This window comes from Lytechinus variegatus, chromosome 12 (genome assembly GCF_018143015.1).
Source record: "Lytechinus variegatus isolate NC3 chromosome 12, Lvar_3.0, whole genome shotgun sequence".
NCBI classification, from domain to species: Eukaryota; Metazoa; Echinodermata; class Echinoidea; order Temnopleuroida; family Toxopneustidae; genus Lytechinus; species Lytechinus variegatus.
The window spans coordinates 33,197,358-33,203,357 of NC_054751.1; positions in this window are offsets into that span (position 1 = coordinate 33,197,358).

The following is a 6,000-nucleotide window of genomic DNA, read 5'->3' on the forward strand; positions in this document are numbered from 1 at the left end:
TGAATCATTAGCTATATATATTTGATTTTGTTATATATATTTTATTTCGTATATGAATTGAAGTTGTCAATAAAAACTACTCAATACAAAAAAATAAGCCGAAGCATTACAAATTTACACACACATTTCCTCACTTGTCAGTGCAGTATTTCCATAGTGTGTATGTACTATATACAATATGTATTATATCATACATATTCAATATCATACATGGACAATATTTCCACAGTGTGTTGACTGCACCACATAAAAATACAATTAAAACACCTATTACATATATAATATTTCCACAGTTTAATCATAGTGAAGAAAAAATGCTTGACATGGATATTTTATATATTTTACATGTATTATGAGAGCTGTGGGTTTTCGATAATATTTCTTACTTGGGTGAAAATACGCTTGATAATATGAATTATTGGGGGTCTTCAAAATGTATTTCCAAACGTGGAGAAAGTTAACGGTTCACCATGTGTAATGTGAAGAAGGGAAGGAAATACAGGCAGAAAGATTGAAATTGAAAGACAAGATAGGATGACAAGAGGAAATTAGAAGTATTCTTTTCTTGAAAGCGACTGAAGTCCTGAAAAGGACTGTAAACCAGATGAGATGAGTTGAGTATGGCTTGGGTAGCGATAGTTTGAATAGTAACAGGTTGAAGTGTGTCAAAATGCACCATAATGTATAAAACTGTGGCTATAATAATATCACATTTGCACAGTATGTGAAATTATACCACACAGTATCAAATAACATATTGAGATCGCATCCACGCTGGAAAGAACAAAGTGTCACATAGTCTATTCACAGTGTGTGAAAATGTGATCCACACTTTTCAAATCTAACAGTTTGAAGATTAGTTGATATGATGTTACACAACATTAACACACTGTGGTTCATACTGTGGGCCAGTATATTTTTTTGCAGAAGGCAGACCATGTATTATATTACCTTTCTATGGGCGTATAAAGTTTAAAAGAATAGAATGCATGAAACATTTCGGGGTTTTAGTACATAAAGCATATAGTACAATATAGAACTGTGGACAGTAGTATTATTTTTACCACAGTGTGTCACAGTCTGAGACATCGCTCATTATTGGCCTTCCTTGATATGTAATATACATTCTTTCATATGATTTATAAATCTATCACACTCGAATCAAACTATGTCAGAATACTGTGACACAGTGTTGTTTTTAAGGCAACAGTTTGTGGGGTTGTATTGACATTCGCGTTTTCTTACAATTTATCAAATCCTTGTCAAAACTCGTCTGCGTTACTTATGGTACACGTATATGAAAATGTGTCACACGGTAATGATACAGAACAAAATAATCCCACATTCAAAATCATTTGTTATATTCAAATTTAAATGACCCACAACGCCATGAATACCAAGAAACTTACATGAATATCAATACACACGTATTAACTCATAATTCTCCTCAAGTTTTAAAATTCACATACATATCTTTTTTAAATCCCACTGATGCTGATCCAAAAACGAAATTTATAATGGACTGTGATTTTCTTTTGCTAAACTGTGTGGAGCATACAGATAACCATGAAGGGGTGAGTGAAATGGAGGTAAATGTGTAGTGAGCTTGAACTTGGTGTTTGCAATATCGTCAGATATAATGAGAAACTTAATTTAGGACTTAGGTTATAAAACGCCCGAGTGAGATTTTAAGTGTTTTATGCTGAATTAGGATTGACGTTGAGCATGTCGGATATAAGATAATCCTTTTGGGCCAAGCAATATCTTTCGATGATTACGGCACACTATGTTTTATATCTATATTATAGCTACATTAAGATCTTTGACGGCCAAAAAGGTAAATAATATATGAAAATAATAATAAACGAGTAGCGAATCACTGCATTTTTTCTTCTAAAATTTAAAGGAAATTACCGAAATTTTCGTCATTCCTATCGTTTACAATGTCGGGGTAAAAAGAAAAGAAAAACTTTGGTAAACCCGTGCTCTACGTAGGTATAAACGTTTCAGTTAACTTGTTCAATTCAATTCAATTCAAATAAACATTTATTTTCCTCCATTTTACAAAATTAATTCATTTTCGTTAACAAGAATTTACTTCAAATAAATTTCCATAAAGAATATAAATATAAACAACTTATGTGTACAGAGGAAGGCGTAGGTCCCTAGAAGCACATGCTTGTGGCGGGATACGCCTGTGGACAAATCAAGTTTCTATTCACTTTGCATGTAGTCACATTCGAAATTGTTGTTGCTGAACATATTGGGCTGCGCTATTAACTTGTTTTCCATGTTATTAGATCCTGATACTTCTTCTAAGCAAAGCTATTACTTTCTAATAATGACGTAGTGTGTAAACTAATGTACTTCTCAAACAGGTCATGATTAATAGCGAGAAAATCATGCTAAAAGTAATAATCTTTCTCGGATGACTATAAAGCTAATCTTAAAATTGGAACGTTTAAAGGGGAAGCAGAATGGTAATCGTTATCTATTTTTTATAGAATGTAAACTATAGCCCCAGGAACCAACCTCCCTATTCACTTTCCTGAGAAGTAATTGACTTCAAAGGCTGGAGCCGTGTTTTGGTCCAGAATTGTAATTCTTTCTTCCACTTGTGATCAATTTCTTATCGACGAAACCATGAAATTCCTTTCCCATTTACCCCTTTCCCTTTCCATCTTTCTATTTCGATAATTTCGCCATTTACCAATTCTTCTCTCTATTTTTCCCGTCCGATTCGCATCACTGTCTCTCAGACCTCTATCTCAAATGCTCATACCGATATAAGGTTTCTTTATTCACCGTATCTTTAAAGGTGACCGCCAAGAATTTAAAAATAGACCAAATAAAACTTAAATAAATAGAGGATGATGTTGTCTTGATTCCTGGTTTGTTTTTCGTCTACTTATTGTCCTTCCATCGCCCTTTCTTTAAAATTATAAAACCTTAAATAATTATGAAATCGCAGAAATTAGTGTGTAAATAAAATTAACGTCGTTATTCAAACCCTTGCCTAGTATTTGACACTTTGTGCGGCTTGAACAGTGATATCGCAAATCATAATATGTGAAATGAATTAAGTAGATTCGATAAGATTGGTTTGTGTAAAAACAAACTAAAATAAGCAACACTTTTTCAAGAGATAAGAAATATTAGACAAATCGCTTTCCCTTCCAAACTCTGGAATAAAGTAAGGATTTCGTGGGTATTGATGTCATGGTTATGTAACCCATGGCTTTAATGTTCATAGTAGGGTTAACAAAAATCTGGACAATAAATGAGTTGGAAAGTATTTTTCTTTATTAATGCGAGGCTTTTCTCGGTCATTAAGCAATGGAACGGGTAGGAAATAACATGTATGATTTCTCTAATTGCGATCCATTTTAAGGTCTTCATTGACGTCACACCATTTTGTTCCGTTTCTTCTCACAGCCGAAGCGAAAAGAAAACTTCTTGAAAATAGAAACCCATTCAAATCTGGTGAGCTAATAATAGGCCCAGGGTCATGTAATAGTTTCCAGATTGTTTGGAATTACGCTAAACTGTTCCAAGAGTGTTGGGGGTAATTGCAGTCGATTTCAATGATAAAATTATAACTGAAATATATTAATGGAGCGTAAAATAAATTGAATTGATATAGAGAATACGTGACCCCGATAGCAATCAAAGTGAACAAAATGAATTTCTACAAACATTCCTAAAATAATGATTTCAAAACCTAAATAAATATGCTCTTCTCTAACACTGTTATCAAAGCAATCCTTCTCTGAGTTATATATTTAGATAATTTGTCCTTCCATTTTAAGATCCCTGTTATATATTGTGAAATGAAAACAGATGTGATGCTAGAATATTATATTTCAATAAAAGAATCAACCACTCGATGTCTTTTTGCATGTCCACCCCTCTAGCTAATTTTTTTTATGTAAATCATTTATTCCATTGTCTTCATCAAATACTAACATACTCTCGGGATCAGTGCAGTCTAGGTAACTTCTATCATTCTATTAATCTTTTGTGTATGATGTGAATGTAATGCAGATTTCCTTATTGCCCTTTTTCGTGTTTGAACCCAATGATATCCAATACATTACTCTCTGCTATCAAGTGGATTATAGGAGACTGATCAGTCTCCGAAAAGTAACTCCCTCTCATGCAGTACATCCATGGCTTGTGACAGTTTGACAAGGTTCTACCAATACCGCCATTTCACACCCTTACAGTTAGGGGTGGTGACGGGGTCGATATGGGGCTATGATGCTTGAAGTGCCGATAGAAAAGCCTCTTAACCAACCTCAGGAAATATACATCCGTAGAGGCACGGTTTAATTCATATGATTTTGGAACCCAACAAAATTGTTATGTATTTGGAATGTGACTTAAAAGCATTTTATGGAATGGACTAAAGGCTGAAAGACATTGATATCCAGATATAAAAAAAACAATTGGAAAACTTAGATAATGTAATTCACGGTTGAGGAATAGTCAGATCGTTAAAAAAGCAATGTAATCTTTTTATATTCTCACTCTTTGACCTCTGCTTAATAAGCGAAACACCATTTCCTATTTTTTTTTTTACCAAATATGACATTTTGTCATTTTTTATTTAGACCAAACAATCCGTCATGTCCTTGTGAAATACATGAAAATGACAAATCAAGTCATTCTGCTATTCAGAACGTGCTGTCATAGTTCCTCGTGACAATATTGCCTGTTAATTTTAGAGGACTATAATGAAGGCATGGTAAACTGTTCAAATAAAAAATTATTCCCCTATTCTTCTAAATAGCTCATTATTGAGAACCATTAATCGGCGTACGTTATGCCCCTATTTCAAAAGATAACAAGAATAATAACAATCGACAGTTCTTTTATAGCGCATATATTACATTATGAATTACAAGTTCTCTATGCGCTTCCAAAGGACATGGACACTATTAAGCCGGCTGTAGCTTGGCATCGGTAATTTTATCAGATTACAGCGTACACGCATTTCAAGGAATAATTCCTGCCAGGTAGCCATTCACCTCACCTGGGTTGAGTGCAGCCAATGTGGTTCAATTTCTTGCTGAAGGTAACTACGCCATGACTATGATTTGAACCGACGACCCTCTGTTTCAAAGTCCTGAGATTAATCCACTGGGCCACAACGCTCTATAAAGGTATTAAGCAAATTTTATCTTGAATAATCTACAATAAAACAAAATTTACGGAAGGCTATATGAAGAGATATCTAGGCAATTAATTCAAAATCTCTAGAAGAACTCATTAAATCTTAAATATGTTGCAACATTATTTTCCATTCGTTGATCATTATAGAACCGGAAACAATTTCAGAGAATTAATTGCCAATTTTGGTGTATTTTGCATTAGCGATGCGATATTAAGAACGTCAAATGATTAGTAACAAGACAATACATTACTTAATCGGAAGAATTTTTCATCTGAAAACTATTCAGAAATGACACATTTCCCCCTGTGTCCATTATATTGTTGGTCTTACAGACCGTGTGTGCTTGATAAACAACTGAGTGCTGATGGAAAGGTATTCCGATAAGACTTGACTTCACAACTTGTTCCCCTTAAAATACCATTGAGTGAAAAACAAATAGTTATCGCATTCTTATCAAAGTAGGGGATACTAATAATACTTCGTTCGAATTATTGCATTTCGTTAAAATGAAACGCACTTCGTGTGCTGCAGTTGCGCGTACGTCTCACCTCTAACGCGAATGGGCACGAGAACCGGAAACAATACGAGCTAGGGGTTTGTTCGATGACTCTTTTAGAATTTTCAGCAATTTCCATTCTTCGCACAAGTTTCGCATATTTGCAACGTTGAAATTATTTTCCGAATCATTCAATTTATGAAATATGTCAAATCTCTGTTCATCAATAGTTTTTCATCCGTCGGGGTACATTATTTATGCCCCTAATTCAAAAGGTATGAAGCAAATTTCATTTTGCATATTTTTTTTTAACAACACCAAGTTACCA